The sequence below is a fragment of the Mus musculus genome, chromosome 7, assembly GCF_000001635.26.
Source record: "Mus musculus strain C57BL/6J chromosome 7, GRCm38.p6 C57BL/6J".
Taxonomy (NCBI): Eukaryota; Metazoa; Chordata; class Mammalia; order Rodentia; family Muridae; genus Mus; species Mus musculus.
The window spans coordinates 82,788,977-82,810,057 of record NC_000073.6 but is presented as its reverse complement, the minus strand read 5'-3'; positions in this window follow the sequence as shown (position 1 = coordinate 82,810,057).

Sequence of the window (21,081 nt, the reverse complement as noted above, 5' to 3'; positions counted from 1 at the left end):
GTTTCCCAAGTCTTAGCTTCCTTTCAGGGTCAGGTAAGCCTCCATCTAGAAACAATAGATATGAGACAGGTAAGTCATCTAACAGGACAGCTTGTGGACCCTGCCTCCCTCCAGCTGTGAGCACAGGGACCTGGAGGAGGCAGAACTTCCTAATTCCAGTTCTCCTGCCAGACCTTGAAGATCAACATGGTTGAGATCTCTGATGAACATATTTAAGCTTCCTCTCATGAACGTCAAGTGCCCTAAGAAAGAATGACTGTCCCTGGAAGGTGAGTGGTGGCGTTAACTCTGGAAGTACTTCTCCGCATGTGCATCACAGCGACCACTTGAAATGCTTTGCTTTGTTTTGTTTTGAAACAAGGTGTCTCTATGTAATAGAGCCCATGTTGATTTTGAACTTGCAATTCCCCTTGTCACAGGCCTCCCAAATGGTAGTATTACAGGTCTCTGCAGTTAACCCAGCTTAGCTGACATGACTGCCCTTAGGTATGGTGGGAGAGAAAGTTTATTATAGATATGTGGGAGAACATAGCCAGAGGCAGACACATCTAGGAGAGTCCAGAGTAGACATGACCCTGAGCCACGTGGGAAAGAAAAGGAAGGGGAAGAGAGGGGAACCAGGTGCAGCAGCCAGGAGGCCAAAGGTACAAAAGAAGCAAAACAAGGAAGTGTCTGGATTCCATAGGGAAGAGCCTCTCAGGGAAGGGCAGCCCAGCCTTCGGGCTGGACAGTTCAGGGTAGAGGGCGGGGTATGTCAGCCATACCCTGCAACAAGCAGGGACTGAAGGATGCTGGGAGAACCTGCAAGCCAGGTCGGCTTTGATATGTTAAATAGGCACCTCTGCCGCTCACTTAAATTTCTTCTCCATATCCTGGTAAGTATTAACATTACCTTTATTTGACTCAAAATGAATCAGAGGATCACAAAAGAACAGGGATTTATTCACGTTTACCGAGCCAGTTAATGAGAAAGCTAAGCAAGGTTTCAGGTCTTCTGATTCCTGAGTTGGGCCCAATGGAGAGTTAAACTCAGCAGTTAGTACAAAGACTCTGGAGTCAATGCTAGAATCCAGGCTCTACAGCTTACAAGCCTCTTGGAGCACTGGTTTGGGATGCAGTGGAACTCCAGCGAGAGAATGCCAGGCTGTAGCGTGCATCAGACTGATCATCTTGCAGGAACACTTCTTGTTTATCAGAGCGTGAGGGCAGAGCTGGTATATGTGCTGCTTAGAAGAAAGTCATGGTCTGAAGTTCCAGGGACCATCATCAGACAAGGAATGACAGAGCAGACTGTCGTCATTAGTCTGAGCATCCCATGAGCTGAGATTGTCTTCCCCCAGGAGCTGAATGTAAGCCAGAGCCGGACCAACCTCTCAAGCTAAGGAGAACATGGAGCCCATTCTCAGCTGCCAGAGATTTTTAGGGCAGATACAAGCTGTACTGCTGGGTCTTAGAGCCTTGGCCCATCCTCCGCAGCTCGTCTCTTCCCCCTCCCTCTTTGCTGCAAACCATGCCTTCAAGGGTCAGACTCCTTGGAGTCAGGCCCAGGACTGGGCAGACCCTGGCAAAAGATCAGAGCCCTGACTCAGGCAGGGTGTGGGCCTCAGTGAGCCAGAGGGGTCCCCACCATGGCAAGGGAGAGAAGAGGTCATCTCCAGCTCTGGACACTGTAGGGCTGGGGCCAAGGCCAACGGAATGCCCTTTGTCACATGCTTGTGATCTGGACCATGGATCTAGAGGCAACAGTGTAAAAGCAAGAACTCTGCCCCATTATCGCCTCTGCTGCCATCTCTGTTGCTCATAGGAGTTTGTAAAGACTTGTGCTCTTGGTTGCCAAGCTCCTCAGTTTTAAGGTCCAGATTTAAAAAAACAAAAACAAAAACTTTCAAATAAAGATAGTTCCCCAAGGAAAAAAAAGATATCCTATTGAAACATTTAGACATGAGCATAATATATAAATGATATTCTCTCTCCTGAAAATAGAATGGCATGGGCTTATACTTATTTTGTTTTCCCTTCACTTCTTTTTTTTTATTATTATTAAATTTGTTTATTCACTTTACATCAGCCCCCTCCTCCCAGTACCCCCTCATGCAGATTCTTCCTACATCCCTCCCTCCCCATCTACTTTGCAAAGGGGGAGCCCCCTTGGATGTTAGCCCTCCACACTACTCCCTCCCCTTGCTGCACATCAAGTCCCTAAGGGATTAGGCACATCCTCTCCTACGGAGGCCGGACAAGGCTGTCTATTTAGGGGTGCAGGATCCTCAGGCTGGCAGACAGACAAGCTCAGGGACAGCCCCTGCTCTAGTTCTTGGGGGAGCCACATGAAGACCAAACTGCTCACATGTTACATATGTGCAAGGGACCTAGGTGCACCCATTGCTTCTTGTTTGCTTGGTGATTCGGTCTCTGGGAAGCCTCAAGGGTCTAGGTTAGTTGACTCTGTTGGTCTTTCTGTGGAGTCCCTGACCTCTTGAGGTCCCTCAGTCCTTCTCCCAACTCTTCCAAAAGAGTCCCCCAGCTCCATCTAATGTTTAGCTGTGGGTCTCTACATCTCTTCCCATTGGCTACTGGGTAGAACCTCTCAGAGCATAGTTATGCTAGGCTCCTGCCTGCAAGCATAACAGAGTATCATTAACAGTGTAAGGGATTGATTCTTGACCATGGGATGGGTCTCAAGTTGAGCCAGTCATTAGTTGGTCAGTCCCTCAGTCTCTGCTTTATCTTTGTCCCTGCACTTCTTGTAGGCAAGAAACATTTGGGTCAAAGATTTTATGGGCAGGTTACTATCATTATCCCTCCACTGGGAGTCCTGCCAGGCTAGACTCCCTGCCTGCTAAGAGTTGCCCCCTGGGGCATCCAGCCATCCCAGGTCTCTTGGCACATCCTAGAGATTACCCTCACCCACTAATCATTTCTCTTCTGTCTCCCCTGCTCTCCTCACTTCTGATCTCCCTCCCTCCTCTCTCCATCTCCTTTCCCATCCAGTTTTTTCCTTCCATCAACCTCTAATATCTATTTTGTTTCCCCTTCTGGGAAAGATTCATCCTCCCTTGGGCCCTCCTTGTTATTTGGCTTCTTCAGGTCTGTTGATTATAGTGTGGTTACCTTGTACTTTATGGCTAATACCTACTTATAAGTGAGTACATACTATGCATGTCCTTTTGGGTCTGGGTTACCTCACCCAGGATGATATCTCCTAGATCCATCCATTTGCCTTTGAAATTCATGATGTCCCTAATGTTTTTTTATGACTCAGCAGTATCCCATTATGAAATAGATCCATATATATCACCCTGAACAAAACTCAAGTCCAAATGGACAAAAGACCTCAACGTAAAACCATATACACTAAATTTAATAGAGCTGAAAGTGGGGAATAGCCTTGAACTCTTCCATACAGGATACAACTTCCTGAACAGAACACCAAGGGCTCAGACACTAAGGTCAACAATTAATAAATGGGACCTCATGAACCTGAAAACTTTTGTAAGTTAAAGGACATCATTACTAGAACAAAACGATAGACTACAGGCTGGGAAAAGATCTTCATCAACCCTACATCTGACAGAGGGCTAATATCCAAAGTATATAAAGAAATCAAGAAGTTACACACCAACAAACCAAATAACCCAACTAAAAAAATGAGATACAGAGATAAACAGAAAATTCTCAACAGGGGAATCTCGAATGGCTGAAAAGTACCTAAAGAATGTTCGATGTCCTTAGTCATCAGGGAAATGAAAATCAAAATGACTCTGAGATTCTACCTTACACTCATCACAATGGCCAAAAATTCAAAGGACAGCACATGCTGGCAAGGTTGTGGGGCAAGGGGAACACTCCTCCAGTGCTGGTGTGAGTGAAAACATGTACAACCACTATAGAAATCAATTTGGCAGTTTCTCAGAAAATTAGGAATAGTTCTACCTAAAGACCCAACTATACCACTCCTGGATATATACTCAAAAGATGCTCACCATCCCACAAGGGCATGTGCTCCACTATGTTCATAGCAGCCTTATTTGTAATAGCCAGAAGCTGGAAACAACCCAGATGCCCTCAACTGAAGAATGGATCAAAAAAATGTGGTTCATTTACACAATGGAATACTGGCCTTCATTTTTTCAATGCCGTTTAATTCCACCCTAGGCTCTCCAAGGCCAGCAGGGTGAGCTCACACTGTTCATACCACTCTATGCTGATGAGCAGTGGTTGTTTGTTTGTTTTTGTTTTGTTCTGTTTTTTTACATCATGTCAGGATGACAGAGCTGCTTGCAGTCCTGATTTGTGTTTTAAAAGTTGTCTAGTCATCTATTCTCCATCACTAGGGGAGGCAATGTTTCTAAATTCCGTGGAAACAAATGTGTCTAAAGGCTGTGGGGAAGGTTTAAAACAACTAGGACTTAAAAGACCTGTCCTTAAGGGAGGCATGGGGTGGTTTCCTCCAAAGCCACACTGCCAGGTGCCCCTGGGCAAAGGCTGAGCACTTGTCCTACATCTACTTCCTATATGGCTCCCATCTGGTTCTTTAATGTCTTGAGTTCTTTAATGCCTGAAATGAGACTCTTGGTGGCCTTTGAGAGGCAGGCTAAAGTGGCCACATGAAAACATGCGTCTATAGCTGAGAACACTGGCTCTCACTAGGTGACCTCAGGAGAAAACTCCATGTGCTATGCCCTCCTTAAAAAAAAAAAATAGAGATTTCAGAACAGGACCAAGAACAACTGGGAGCAGGGATGAAAAGACAGCATCTCCTGTTGTCATCAAGAAAGTGATGAGGGACTTATGAACATGGCACACACATACATATACCACCATACATATCACATGGACATAGCACATACATGTCACATGTACTCATATCAACTCACACATCATCACATGTGCACAACTCATGCATATTAATTCACATATATCACATACACCCATAACATATATATACACCATTTATCATCTCATGTCACATATGTGTGACATACATATTACATGTTCACAAGCTACATATGGCAAACACACAAATATCCCATGTAGACATCACATGTACACATATAAACATATCACATACATATGTATTAAATACACATTACATATTACACACACATATCATATCACATACACCAAATGTGCACACCATAAGAGACAATGGAGGACTTCTGCCCAAGTCAAATGCCCCTTCAGCCAGGCTGAAAGGTCCACATCTACAGTCATCAATGACATGAATTCCATCAGTGTCACATGATTAAGGTAAGGCCACACCCCTATAATCATTGACTGAAGCCTAAAACCCCACTGATCCAAGTGAAACAGCAGAAAAACCCATGTAGCCCTCTACCCTGTAAACACCTGGGCAGTGCGTCTCACACTCAAAAAAACATAGGGAGTCTGAGAACCTGCCACAGGCAAGAGGAGCCTAAGAAGGACGGAGAGATAACCACTGGAGGGGTCTACACCAGATCCTTGCTCAAAAAAGGAAAAGGCCAGGTTCAAACCAAACCAAGATACTGAACAAACTGCCCCGTGACACTGGCAATAATGCACCAGTATTGTGTTGTCCTAACTACAACGAGGTACAACACGGATGGCATTCATGAGGGGAAAGTTTGTGGAGACAAAGAGAAAGACAGTACTAGCTAGCTCTGTGCTGGTCACACAAATTCACCCTAAATCTAAGACTGTTCTCAAAAAGTAAAATATAAAATAAAATCTGTTGAAAAGACGAAGGGAGAAGAGCAACAGAAGGAGAGGAGAAGAAGATGGAAGGGCCTCAGAGAGTCTACCTGGGGAGGGCGGATCAATGCACTCATGAGGGACGTTCGGGTGAGGGAAAATACAGGGTTGTGATACACCAGCAAGGTTGTATGGACAGTGGAGTAACTGTGTGAGAAGGGAGAGGGATCCACGTTAGCCATCTGATTCCACAGACTCAACATTGGCACACAGGGCGGGCTGTTTAGGTTTCACTACACACAAGCCAGGAAAGGGGGGGAAATGTCTTTGCTGCTCATGGTCTTTCAGAAAACGTACATCCTGTCCTATGCTGCTCTTTTTGTAGAGTCATATATGCCCAGCACTCATCTTAGAAGGAGATGTCAGGGAGAGATGGGAAGGAAAGAGAAACCAAGAAAAATGGCAGAAGGCTGAGGACTGTCTGGTGAGAGCTCTTGGTGGGTAGGTAGGTAGGTTGGTTGGTTTGTTGGTAGGTTGGTTGAAAGGTTTTTACAACAGGAGTACCAAAGATATGGCTTTAACTGGCTCACCACACCATGGGACCTTCCCTGGAGTCTACCCATCATTCCTGTTCTCCTGAAGTGAAGGCCCAGGATGCCAACTGGATTAGGAGGGACATGATTTTATTCGGGTGCTTTCCGGGATTGAGATAAAGAAGCAACTGTGTGAACCCCTTATCAGCATCATCTTTCCCTGGATTCTTCGCCCATCCTCGGTCTTCAGGTCCAGCTTCTAACAGGTCAGCATCCACCAATGGCCAGACTGTGTGCAGCCTCTGAATTCCCTCTGCCTCCCAGTTCTAATGCCCCACTCACCATACCAACCCCACTGCTAGACACACAGCCAAGGAGCCTGACACCCATCTTTGATACCACTCCCAGGCTAGACTTGCCATTTGTAGAGCCCAAGCTCCTGGCCGGCAGGCAGGGCAGACACTATGGAGGCAGATCTTTACCTCTAGCAGGGTTTGGGCTCCTGTTTTGATCCCTTTACTCACACAGCTAGGTTTGGATTTGTTTTTGGAACTCTGATGTTCCACTATTTAAGAACTAGTATGAGGGCCAGAGCAGTGGCTCAGGGGTTAAGAGCACTCACTGCTCTTCCAGCAGACCTGGTTTTGGTTTCCAGCACCCATGTTCCCTGCAGAAAGGGAAGACATAGTGGGTGGGCTCACAACCATGTCCTGCTCCAGTTCTAGGGCATCTGATGCCTCCTTAGCACCAGGCACACACAAGTACTGCTCATATATACAGGCAAAACTCCACTCACATAAAATAAAATTAAAATAAAAAAGAATCAATAAAGTGGTCCATATTGATGTGCAAATATTTTCCGAAGGGTTAAGGTGCCAGAGAATGAACCCCTTGGCTCATCAGTTTTCTTTACGTTGAACTCTGGGCAGCAGTAATTTGTGCTTAGGGACTGGCTTGGGTAGTGCTGTAGTCTGGATGCTGAATGTCCCTGAAATGCTCAGGTGTTGGAGCTTGGCCACCAGCCTGGGGTACTATTGGGAGAGATGGTAAGTTGGGTCGATGAGAAGATACCCTCGATGGGAATATCAGGGCACCAGCTCTCTCTCTCTCTCTCCATCTTAGCTGTTAGAGGTGATCAGCCATATGTTCCCATTAAGATATTCTGTGCTGCCACAGGCCCAAAAGCCACACAGCCAACGAAGCACAGACTGAAACTGATGGCAAATAAATTGTTCTTCCTCATAAGTTGTTTATCTAAGGTATTTTTGCCACAGTAATGGAAAACAGAATGACACAGATAGGTTGGATGAGCTGTCTAGTGGGAGGAAGGTCAGAGTGACCCCGAAGAGAGGGAAGACCTAGGGGTCAGACACATGACAAGCCTCTGGGAAAAAGGAAGGAACTCCCCAGAGAAAGTGAAACACCGACTCACAAAAAGATACCATAATTCACTCTGCTGACATCAGAATTTCACTTTCTGAAGCCTCAAGAAAGCAGAAGGGAAAAAGGACTAACGACTGACCCCTCTTCTTTGTTTCCTCCCACCTGAGTTTTTCTGAGCCTTCAGCTTCTTTCTACCAGAGCTCTGTAGGCCCCAACCCTCTTCCTTACCACACAGACTCTGCGCAGAACTCTCTGGAGACAAGAAAAGAAATTTCCAACCCCTGGCTACGTGTACTTTCCTCAAGTGTGGGGATAAAAGTTAAATGACATTTTATGAAGAGGGTCCTTAAACCTCAAAACCATCTTCCTCCCTCCCTCCCTCCCTCCCTCCCTCCCTCCCTCCCTCCCTCCCTCCCTCCCTCTCCAGTCCCCCTTTCCAGTGCTGGAGACCAAGCTCAGTCAGAGATCGCCTTGTGCCTCATTTCAGAGGCTGCTTTGGGCAGGGACCCTTCACAATCCTGAAAGGAGCAATTCCCATTTACTTCAGGAGAGGACCTCCAGATTTAATGAGTTAAAATCACCTTCTAGAGGTGATATAACTAGAAGAGACAAGACCAGACCCTGATAGCATCCGGACAGACTCTGGGCTCCTACCTCCAGCAGCACACGGGAGTCATCATGAAAATGAGACACATGGCTGTCCCCAGAGCCTATGGCCAGGAGTTAATGGACCAAGCCTCGGGGCTGAACTTAGCCCAGACTTTATTGGGTTTTTTTTCTCCAATAATTTATTTTGTTTTTATTCACTTATATCTGATCACAATACCACTTCCTCCTTTCCTCTCAGTCCCCACCCTTACAAATCCCTCCCCCACTGCCCTCTACCCTTCTCCTCAGAGAAGGAGGAATCCCCCACTTGGGTACCATCTCACTCTGGGTCATCTATTCCCAACAGGACTAGGCACCGCCTCTCCCACTGAGGCCCAACCAGGCAGTCCAGGTAGAGGGAAAGGGATCTAATGGACGGAAACAAAGACTGAGACAGGCTCTGCTGTGGGAGTTGTTAGGTGTCCCACATAAAGACCAAGCTGCACATTTGCTACAAATGTGTTGTGGGCTTAGGTGCTCCCTGGTTGGCAGCCTAGTCTCTATATGTCCCCAGAGGCCCCTGTTAGTTGACTCTGTAGGTCTTCCTGTGGTGCCTTGACCCCTCTGGCTTGTTCAATTCTATTCCCCACTCTTCCACAAGACTTCCCAAACTCTGCCAGATTGTCTGGCTGTGGGTCTCTGCATCTGCCTCCCTCCATTGCTGGATGAAGCCTCTCAGGAGACATTTATTCTAGGTTCCTGTCTGCAAGCATAGCAGAATACCATTAATAGTGTCAGGGGTTGGCTCTCTCACATGGGATGGGTCTTAAGTTAGGGCAGTCATTGGTTGCCTGTTCCCATCTTTATCGCTATTTTGTAGGCAAGACAAATTTTGGGTTGAAGGTTTGTGGGTGGATTGATGTCCCCCTCTCTCCTCTGAATTCCTGCCTGGCTACAGGAGGTGGCCACTTCAGTCTGTATATCCCCCTCTGGTCGGAATCTCAGCTAGGATCGCCCCCACAAATTGCCTGTGTTCTCCCAGTCCCAGGCCTCCAGCTGGTCCCAGAGATGCGCCCCCCACCCCACTCAGTCCCTGGCCTCCTTGGCCCCTCCTTTCTCCTCCTCTGCCCTCTTCTCCCCACACCTGATTGCCATCCCTGTCCCTTCTTCGTCTTTCTCAGTTCATCTCTGATGACTGTTTAATCTCCCTTTCTGAGTGAGATTTTTGCATCCTCCCTTGGGACCTTCTTACTACCCAGTTTCTTTAGGCCTGTGGTTGTCTTGCACTTTATGGCTAATGTCCACTTATAAGTGAGTACATAACATGCATGTCTTCCTGGGTCTGCATTACCTCACTCAGGATGATATTCTCAAGTTCCATCCATTTGTCTGAAAATTCATGATGTCTTTTCTTTTTTATTTCTTTTTTATTTTTTTTAAAGATTTATTTATTTATTATATGTAAGTACACTGTGGCTGTCTTCAGACACACCAGAAGAGGGAGTCATATCTCATTACGGATGGTTGCGAGCCACCATGTGGTTGCTGGGATTTGAACTCAGGACTTTCCGAAGAGCAGTCAGTGCTCTTAACCACTGAGCCATCTCACCAGCCTGTCTTTTCTTATTTTTTTAATAGCTGAATAGGATTCATTTGTGTAGATGTACCACATTTTCTTTATCCATTCTTCAGTCGAGGGACATCTAGATTGTTTTTAGTTCCTAGTTATTACAAATAAAGCTGTTATGAACCACGTTGAGAAAGTGTTCCCGTGGTATAGTGGGGCATCTTTTGGGTATATGCCCAGGAGTGATCTTGAGGTAAAACTATTCTCAGTTTTCTGAGAAACCACCAAATTGATTTCCAAAGAGGTCAAACAAGTTTGCACACCAGCAATGGAAGAGCGTTCCCCTTGCTCTACATCCTCGCCAGCATGTGCTGTCACTTGAGTGTTTTAGCCACTCTAATAGGTGTAAGATGGGGTCCTAGGGTTTGTTTGGATTATAACTGTTTTTCTTTAAGAGACTCTCTCAATAGTGTGAGCTACTGCCTTGACACACACATTCATCCACCTCGGCTGGCCAATCACCATTTAAAAGAAGCTGAGTCCCAGGACAGGGAGTGGCAGGGGCGAGGGCTCTCTCTGAAGGGATTCAGAAGATACTAGGCAGGGGATGGACCTTGAAAGGGGCCATTCCAATCCAAACACTTCATACTTCAGCCCATATCTCTTTCAACACCCTCTATCTAACAATTTTCAGTCTTTGTCCTCTATGACCTTGGCATTTTAAAATCTGTAGGCCAGTTACTCTATGGGACTCCCCGCAAGTAGAGCTGTCTGCTGTTTCTTCATCACTAAATCCAGGTTATACATTTTTGGGGTGCCAATCCCCCAGAAGTGATGTGTTACTATCAGCCCATGTATGAAATAAACTTGACCCAATATTGGTGACATTTTCGGAGCATTATCTGGAACATGTGTTTCAGAGGGCAGAGAAGGACAGTAGAGATCTGAAATTGCAGATCATCATGCATAGAGACTCTAGAAAGAATTGGCTTTGATGGAAACTGAGACAGAGGCTGATACCTGTGCCTTATCAGGGCCTTGAGAACAAAAAGGCCATATACAGAGGGACTGAGAAACACGGTTGCTTAAAAATCTGGAGACAAAACTTAAGACAAAAGTACCAGCAGATCCAGTGTCTAGCAATGGATGCCCTGTGGTTCCCAGAGTACATTGTTTTCTGTGTGCTCAAATGGTGGATAGGGCCATCGAGGTCCCCTCTAGCCTTATTCATCTCATTCATGGCATGGATCCCACTGAGGAGCACACTACCCTCATTATATTATTACCACCCTGAAACATCATTTCTCAGTATCCTCACATTAGACATTAGAGTCTCAGCCTCTCCATTTGGGGAGGACACAGCCCATAGTCAGTGGGCCAGAGGATGACTTTAAAAAGATTTTCTCAGCATCTTCAGGAATTTCGACTCTATTCCCTGCAGAAGACAGGCACCCTAAGCAGGAAATGCTGTATTCTGCATCTCACTTAGGAAGACAGCTCGAGAAAATAGAGTCCCAAGAAGGAAGGGGAAGGGGAGAATGGCCTAGACCATAACCAGGCTGGTCAATGAGCAGGTAGAGGCAAGATTGTATGAAGCTATTGTCAGAGCACCCTTGGGACAACTGTGACCCACGGAACCCTCCATACTAAGGAGGGTTCCAGGAACCAGTGGGTGGCTAAAGGACCATTCAAGTCGTAATTTGACTACTACAGATAGATAGCTTTAGTCCCAGCCCAAGTCTGGGCTCTGAACCCTGCAGTCTTGCAGGCTGACTTAGGCTGTCTAAATGCAGAGGCAGTTGTCATTTTGATGGGTTCATCTTCTGTGCTGCATGGACATCTGCCCTCTGGTAATGATGCACAGCTTCCTGGAATCCCTGAGTGTGAATTTGTTGGGTGTGGGCTTGGGGTTTTAAACTAAGACAATAAAGACTTAGGAACTTCAAAGTTAGGAATGAACTTGAAAATAGTTGGCCTTTGCTTGGCACATAGCAGGCTGTCACTTAGTGCAAGACTCTTTCTCTCCTGCCTCTCATCTCAGCTCTGTCTCTTCTTCTCTGCCTCAGTGACACAACAGATGATTGGATCCAGTTCTGCTCAGTACTCGGCACCTGTTGTGTTGAGGGTGGGCAGGTTCCACACCCTTTGAATTTCACTTTTCTCCTATAGAAAACATTATTTGGGCTGAGAAGATAGCTCAGTGGTCAAGCAATTGCCACACAAGTGTGAGGACATGAGTTCAAATCACCACTACCTACTTAGTGCATCTGTAATTCTAGTGCTCCTACAGAGATGGAAGGCAGACACAAGAGAGTTCACCAAAGCCTGTGGAAAAGCTAGCCTGGTATATACAGCAGCAAACAGTAACAGACCATATTTCAATGACAGTAGAAAGTGGGGGTTAACATAGCAGTCTTTTCTTCAACCTCCACATGCATACCATGGGATGCATACACCTGCATTTGCACATAAGAACTTGCATATATGCACACAGACACAAACTGAAAAAGATGATTGAGGGTGGACATGTTGGACACATTGCTCTCTAATAATTCAGAATATTGCTGTGTAAGATTTAGCATGATTGGTTATCCTTGAATACTCACAGTAAAGATATTTGAAAAAATAGAGGATCAAGTCTGGAAGACAGAGGTACCCACAGCCCAAAGCAGCCATAGCTGCTGGAGGGTCTTCAAAGGAAGCCTCTATCCTAAGCCTCCAAAGTCTTCTTTCCTGGAACACTGTTGCATAGAAACATCAATGTGACCCAAGTATCTAGAATCCAGGCTCTTACCAGGCGCCACTATTCACACGGTTGGCTGTGCCTACCGTGGTGAGAAACGCTGAATCTTTCCTGACCTTCTAATGTAAATTGGTAGAAAATCACATGTGACTCCCAGGAAAAAGAGTATATTCACCACCTCCAAGGGGTCATCTCAAGGACAAATATGTAACCATGCATAGCTTGAGAAAAGGACCAGCAGCTACCAACATTGAGAATAAAAACCACTTGGAACTGCCCAATAGTCATAAAATTCCCCTGATGATCCTGCCACCATTTTATATCTTGATGAAAGAAGTGCCAAGAACAGCTCTTGAAGCTACTGGAGAAGCCTTTGCTCAGGCTACTGCTGAGCTGGACCCACTGCTGATCCCATGGTCCGTCTGTCCCCATTGATGGACCTCAGTGACCCTGGAGAGAGCCACAACAGCTGCCTTTCACCTTCTGCTTGTTTTTAAGGGACTTTGTCATTGGGCAGTTCCCACTGTAAAATGCCTCTACCATCTTTGGCATCCTGTCTCATGCAAATCTGTTAGCCATAGGAAAAAACCAGACACCGGGCATCTGCTGACTGACAGCTAAACGCAGAGCCTATATGTGCAGGGCATTCTCACAGATCCCCCAATCCTCCTTCCCTTTGTGCTTCTTGAGACTCCGATTCCCTCTATGTCTTCCAGGTGTCACCTGAAGCCCTGAGGTCACTAGAGACCTCCAGTAGGACCAGGCTGTGGGGTTCATCCATCCTTCTGAAGACATTTAGGATAATTACATTATCTTGAGCACTCAGGAATGAGGGAGAATAGCTCCTTGGGATTGCTATTTCTGCTTTGGAAATGGTCAGCTGAGCCTCAGCTTGACTTTACAATCCTTGGAGCTAAGGGGACAAATCCCCAGGACTTCCCATTTCACGGACTAAGACCACGGTAGCTCCTGAGAAAACAAACACCTGTACGTGATGCAGCGGGCCTGGGTTATCTTACCCCATCTCTTGACATCGAGGCTGCACTGGCAGCAGGGTGATAAGACAGTGGGGTTCTGGTGAAGAGAGTAAAAATACAGAAAGAAAGAAGGCTCCTTGCACTTGGTTAACCTCCTAGCACTACTGACACTTGATGTCCTGTTAATTTAGCTCTTCGCTCTTCTCAACTTTGATAAATCCTTTACCCAGCTCATACTATCCCCTTATAGCAGCCTGACTAGGCCAAGATAGCTCTTGAAGCAACTGGCTGGTTTGAATGAGAAATGTCCTTCATAGGCTCTTGTATTTTAACACATTGTTGCCGGCTCTGTTTGGGCAATGTCCTTGTTTGGTTTTGGTTGTTTTGCTTACCCCATGACGAAAAGCAACTTGGGGACAAAAAAAAAAAAAGTTTATTTGGCTTACATGTCAGGTCACAATCCATTGTCCAGGGAAGCCAAAGCAGTAACTCAAGGTAGGAGCTTTAACAGAGACCATGCAGAAGCATTGCTTCCTGGTTTGCTCCCTTGACTTGTTCAGCTTTCTTATACAGGCCAGGCCTGCCTGCCTAGGGATGACACCGCTCACAGTGGGCTATCCCTCCTACAACCATTAGAAATTAAGAACATTCCTCACAGATATGGCCATAGATCAATCTGATGTAGGCAAGTCTTCAATTCAGGCTCCTTCCTGGGTGACTCTCGGGCTGTGTCAGTTTGTCAGCTAATGTTAACAATGACAGGGAGACTCTGGGATCCTTAGGAGAAGGAACCTTGCTGAAGACCATCACTGGGAATGGATTTTGAGGGTGTTTAGCCTTTCCTGGCTGGCTTCCTGTTCTCTCTTCTCTTGCTTTCTGTGTGCAGATAAAAGTGTAACCAGCTTGCATTCTGCTCCTGTTGCTGTCTATCCTGACCTGTCCTCATTCTTATCCTACCACATTGAACTATAGCTCTCTGGAACCGTAAGTCAAAACAAAAGTTTTCATCTTTAGGTTGCTTTGGATTATTACTTTTTATTACAGCAATGAAAAATAGCTAATGCAGCAAGCAATGATGGTCTTAGGCTCTGGGCACCTGAGGGGAGTACTAAGAGAAGGGAGTTGACACAGGAGACTTATTGTCCAAAAGTGTCATCATATCAGGGCAAACCTGATAAGATATGGGAGGCCAGACAGCATGACAGTAGAGGAAACAGTATTATGTCCCTTGTCATTCAGGCTCATTCGCTATCAGCAGAGTTCCAAGGTTGCAGTGTCACCTGGACAAACTTTCCCACTAAGGAAAGTTCTTCAAAGCAGATTGCCTAGGAAGATCAATATTTAATTTCTAACAAGTAATTTTCAGTGAAATCCTGGATTTGGCGGGGTATGATCTTTTGTCTGTGACTGCCACAGACCTTTGCTCTGGTCTGTCACTAGGCACAGCTGACCTTACAATCATGCTCACAAGCACTCCATCCCAAGGTAGTGAACAGAAGCCGTGGTGTAGCTGTTGTCTAGAGGATATGTGACAACATCTAGACACAGTGTCACAGCCCACTGGCATCTAGTGGGTGGAGCCCAGGAATCCTGCTTAGTATTTTATAATTCAGAACAATCCCAAAGCAGAATTGCTCAGCCCAAATATCCACAGTGCTGGTGCAGAAACTCCCCTGTCAATCAGCTTTGGCTCTTTGGTGATCAAACTTGACTCACAAATGATCCTTCTCCTTCCAGCCTCCCTCATAACAAGTTTGTTCAAGACACACCCATTCACACCTGTCACTCGAGATGACATTGTTGGAATTCCCCAGCTCTGCAACCTGACACAAATACCTTTCCAGCTTTGTTCCCTGGTTCCACTCCTGTCTCAGAACTGCACTTTGTACCTGAGTCACTCTCCAAAGAACATGTGCATCAGAATCACTCTGGGGAGGGGGAGGGTGGATGTTGCTGAGCTGAGGGGCAGAACTTTCATCTCTCTCTGATATGGAGGGCATTGCTCTAGGTATGGGGAGACTTTGACAAGCATCAGCTCATTCCTGCTTGCCTGTGATCTGGTCCCCAGGAGGACTTTGTTCTTCATCTTTCCTCACATCTGATTTCTGCTTTCTCACCCAAACTATCACTGAAGCCAAAGGGAGAAAAAGACCTGCCACTGCCCTCTCTTAGCACTGAATGCTTCTCTTTGGCCACTTTTTTTTTCTTCTTTCAGAAATAATGACCCAAATCAGGCCTTATCAGTCAGAAGCACTCCAAAGGAACAGCCAAAGAGAACTTACTTAGTAACTGTAGCTATTTATACAAAAATGTGGCCAGGGTTAAGGGACAATGACTTGGGCGGAGAAGCACCTTGGAGTGACTGTCAGAGGTTTTGGCCATCCCCAGGGCTAGGGCCAACATAAAGAGGTGATAACCCGCTTCAGAAGAAGGTTATCTGACTGGAGCTGTCGAGATGCTCCTGCTGGCCGTGCTGGGAAAACAGACAGCCAAGGAGAGGTCACAGCTGTCTGGAGCAGACCCTCGGGGCTCTGAGTACTGAGGAAGGACCACAGGATCTAAGAGGGCAAACGGAGGGTCTAGCTAGGCCTCTCTTCCTACTGTGAAACTCCATAGGACTGAAGCCACATCAAAACTGCCCCCCCCCAGGGGGGAGGAGATCTGGAAGGGCTCCTTGGCTAAGAGTATTGCTGCTTTTCCAGAGGACCTGGGTTCAATTCCCAGCACCTACATGGACAGATCATAACTGACTGAAACTCCAGTTTCAGGGAAAAAATCTAATGCCTTCTTCTGGACTCCACAGGAACCAGGAACAGACAAACAAATAGGAAAAACACCCAAATGGATGAAATAAGCAAATATATATATATATTTTAATTGTCCCTGATCCACATCAGGGACATGGTAGTCTGTTAAATATTTTGAAGGTGACTTCAGGCACTGGCATGAATGTCTGGCAGTTATTTCCTAGATATTTTATGGAATTTATTCATGCAGAATATTAAGACTGTTCACAAAAACCATAGGCAAGCGCAACCAGGAGGCAGACCACTCCATTTCCCAATGGACTGTCATTTTTGCCTGCACTTATGGTTTTGTCCCTCAGAACAAAGAACACCAAGGAGGAATTTGTGGTGGTTTGAATAAAAATGGCCCCCAGAGATTCATAGGGAGTGGCATTTTTGAAGGAGTGCCTTGTTAGAGGAAGTGTGTCACTGGAGGTGGGAAGGGGAGGGCTTTGAGATTTCAGAAGCTCAAGCTAGCACAGTTTGGGGTTGGTCTAGAGATGCTAATACTGGCTTCTAAGACTTGGTTGCCCTCCCTTCACAAACAGATCCTCCTGTACAAGTGGAAAATGGCTACAGCCAATCACTGGGGAGAATAGAACTAGGCGGAGTTTGCATGTGGCTGGGAGTCACAGGTAGGAACCAGGAGGAGAAGGAGAGAGAGAGAGAGAGAGAGAGAGAGAGAGAGAGAGAGAGAGAGAGAGAGAGAGGAGGGAAGAGGAAAGCATTAGGAAGATGGAGAGAACAGAAGGTCTCCATTACATATGATGGTCCAGGAGCACGTGCCTGAGCAAAATGACCCCTGAGGACAGGCTGAGGGAGCAGCAATGGCCCAGGAGGACACAAACAGTAGGTATCTGGGGAGCATAGCTGAGGAGCACAGCTGGGGAAGTAGCCACTCTAGCACTAGAAAAATAAACTAGGGGTAATTCCCCCAGTAATTCATGCCAAAGCTAAATAAATAAATCAGGGTGTGAGTGTCATCCATTTGAAAGCTAGCCAGGGATAGAAATAATGCATTAATTTGCATAGCCCCCGTGAATCTCTCTCTCTCTGCTGCCTACAGATCCAGATGTAGAACTCTCAGCTACTTCTCTCTACTTCTCAGTACCATGTCTACCTGAATGTCAACATGCTTCCCATTATGACAGTGCTGGACAACTCTGAACTATAAGCCAGTACAATTGAATGTTTCCTTTTGTAAGAGAATCATAGTGTCTTTTCACAGCAAGAAAACCCTAAGACAGAAGTTGTCACCAGGAGTTGGATATTGCTATTATAGGCTGGACCATGCTTTTGTTTGGAGAAATATGGACTTGGGGATTTTGGATTAGAAAAGCAGTCTGAACACTTTAAGAGGGGCTTAGTGGGTCACATCAGTAGGAACGTGGAAGATGGTGGTGCTGAGGGTGATTTGAACTGGGTGGGGTGGGAGGAGGTAGTTTTAGAGAAGACAAATCTTAGTGTGTGGTTTAAAGACCATTCATGTGATATTTTGGAAAGAATATGGCTGCTATTTGCTCTTGTCCAAAAAAATTCCCTGAGGCTAAATTGAAGAGTTTTGGATTAATTACACTGGCAGAAGAAGTCTCACCACAGCTTGTCCTGTGTTATTAGTGTTCTCCCTTATGCAGATCTATAATGAGAAGGAGCAAGCTATGCAAGGAAAGATACAAAATGTACATTTTGAGAAGAGCACCAGGAAGTGGAAAGGAGCTAAATCCTGAGTTAAAGGAGATAAACAGATGAAAGGAAAGCCTGATGTTCCGTGGAATAAAGGGAGTGGTGACCTCAAGAAAAGACCCCACTCAGCTGAGCTTCCAACTTGTAAAAAGGAATTAAGAAAAGCTTTGAGCTAGGCATGAATGGTGCACATCTTTAATCCCAGCACTTCAGAAGCAGGGGCAGGGGCAGGACAGGGAGGGGCAGAAGCAGGGGCAGGCAGATCCCTGAGTTTCAGGCCAGTCTGGTCTACAGAGTGAATTCCAATACAGCTAAGCTTTGGCAGTGAAGGAAACCATCAAATACAGAAAGCTATTAAAAATGTATTTGAACGAGGGAGCCAAATTCCAGCCTAAAACGCAGCAAAACTTGGCAGCTTCAGCCACGTGGTTCTAGCTTTAGAGTCAAAGATACAAGAAAGATGATATGGAATTTCCCTCCATGACTAAAGAAACATACTGAGGCCAGGTGTGTAGCAGGGTTGTCCCAGGACGGAGGCCTAGAGAGGTCATTGTGTGAAGGTGATGCCTGGATTGCCTTGGAGACCCCAAGATGAGAGAGATGCCAGAGCCATGGGATACTTGTCAAGGAAGCTGCTAACAGGGAGTGGAACAAGCCTAAGAGAAAGAAGTGTATTGCAGACAACAAAGCTGAAAGGAGTTGGGTATCTGAAGAGCCCTTTGACATCAGTTGACTAATATAGTCAGGAGCGGGAAGTGTGTCATGCCTGCCTTCTATGATCAGGACTCTGGTTCACTATGCCAACCTCTGGGCCTAAGCTGTGCATTCTTGAGTGGGAAGGGAGATATTTTTCTTCAATTATGGATTAGACTATGCTTTTATAGATACGACCTGGACATGCCTAGAAGTGGCTACCTCCAAAGGACTCAGGAGTGTGTGTGCATGTGCATGCATGTGTGTGTGCATGTGTGTGTGTGTGTGTGTGTGTGTACAGGGTGGTGGTTATGTAGGATACAGTCTTTCTGAAGACTTAGGACTGTGAGGCTTGGTGAGGGGACCAGATGTATGGGCACAGCTTTGCTCAGAGCTATTTGACTAGCAGAGATCTTCCAAGCCACAGTTGATTCTAGAGATGATAAATGCTAACTGATGACCATTGAGCAGGTAGAGTGATATGGCCAGCATGGAGGGGCCACCTTATTAGATGGAGGAGCTTGTTGTGGCCCATCATAGGAACTCTGGACCTTGCAGGGCCTTCCTGATAGCCTCCACACTTAGTTCCAGAAATAGGACAGGCCTTAAGTACATTTGCTTCTTGCTTGTGGTTTCTGCTTGAGGCCACTTTCCCATCCTGGTGGACATGCGGTGTTCCATATCACTCTTGTATTTAAATCCCACACCAGGTTTTAAACACTATAAAAATACTGTTCAATCTCAGGCAAGGCACAGAAATGCTTATGTCCCTCATCTGTAAATTCCTTGAGTTCACCTGCCAGTACCTTGAGTTTCTTCACAACATAGCACACACAAAGTGTTATACTTATGAAGTAGTATTCACCAAGGACCAGCCAGTCAAGAAAATAAATGACCACAACATGTAGTGAGAATGTGAGAATCCTTTTTCCTTACTTATAACTTTCTAACAAATCAGAGACAATCCCGCCCTTCCCCCCTCCCCCTCCCCCCCATGGTCTTCATGTCACAGCATAAAGCTCCTTAAGCTATTTCCACTCATGACACTTTTTCACATGAGATATTTAGACATGGCCCTGGAGATACAGGTATATAAAATAGGTACACAAATCAGACATGTACTCAACCACATTAGCATAAAAACAGAGTACAACACAATGCTTGGGACCATCTCAGAAGTTTTTGGAAATTGTTCTAATCCCAAGACAGAATTCACTTAATATTTTTTAAAAATGGATTTCAAGTCAACAACTCCAATAGCATGTTTTTATAATCAAATATTCTATCATGATACAACCCAAAGATATATATATATATATATATATATATATATATATATGCTTGATACATGCAGAGGAATGGCAATTAGAAAATACTAAAAGCTTTTGTTCTTTGTAATTAAAACATTATGTTTCCTTAGGATCAGAAAACCCCACATGTACAACATACGTGCGACTAAAACAAAATACTTTACATACACGGCAGTTTCTATGTGAGCTAAGGTGCTTGAGGTGTCTTTCTTGGTGTTGTGTGGTATGGTGGCATTCCCAGTGCAATGTGTTCCAGGTGTGTGTTCAGAACCAGGGCTGTGACATTGAGAGAGGCAGCGTGGGTAAGTCCTGCCAGGAACACGTAGGGTTCATTACTTTTTGATTGCTCTGCAGTTGGGAGCTTTTGGTATTGGCCATACATTGTAACCCCCACATTTAGTTATGTGTCCTATATGGATGCTCAATGCACAGTCGAAGAAGCTGTGATATCTGATGGGGTGTGAACCTCTGGAATTGAGTCAAATTGCTCAAACTGGCAGTTGTCTTCATTCTGGAACAACAGAGTGGAGGAGCAGGGGGACAGCTGGGCAGTTTCCACCAGAGAGGAGCTGAGCACTAGGAACCATAGATACCGCAGAACTGGGCCGGAATAGATGAGTTCCAAAGTAGAAGTGGGGCTCAGGTGCCACAGAGAGGCAAGGGACACCTCGTTAGAGGCTTAAGATTAGGGGTGTGGGCTATTGTCACTCAGTTGAGGCCCACAGAGACAAAGAGGTAGGTGATGGTGAGCCCCTAGTTAAAGTTAGAAGTAGTAGTACCCTTCTAAAGAGGGCAGGGGCCTTCTAACACAGGAGTGCCATTGTTAACAGGAAATGGCCAGTACGAATAAGATTTGTTGCTACAGAAAGAACATTATCTGGTGAAGCCTAAGTAGATCTATTCTATCCCAGGTAGTGCCTTGTGTCAAATTCAGGAATCAGTTACGAAGCTTTTCTGGGATATAGAATCCAATAGTGGCCATGGAGATGAACAGTCTAGGTGGGGGAATTTTAAGGGCTATTCTTCCAAACAGGAAGAGGAAGTGGGAATCTTGTTATCTCCCCTCAGTGAAAAGGAAGAGTTGGAGAAGAATGGATCGGAAATACCCAGCCTGGTTTTCCCAGCCTTAGTCGCAGGATGTGGTG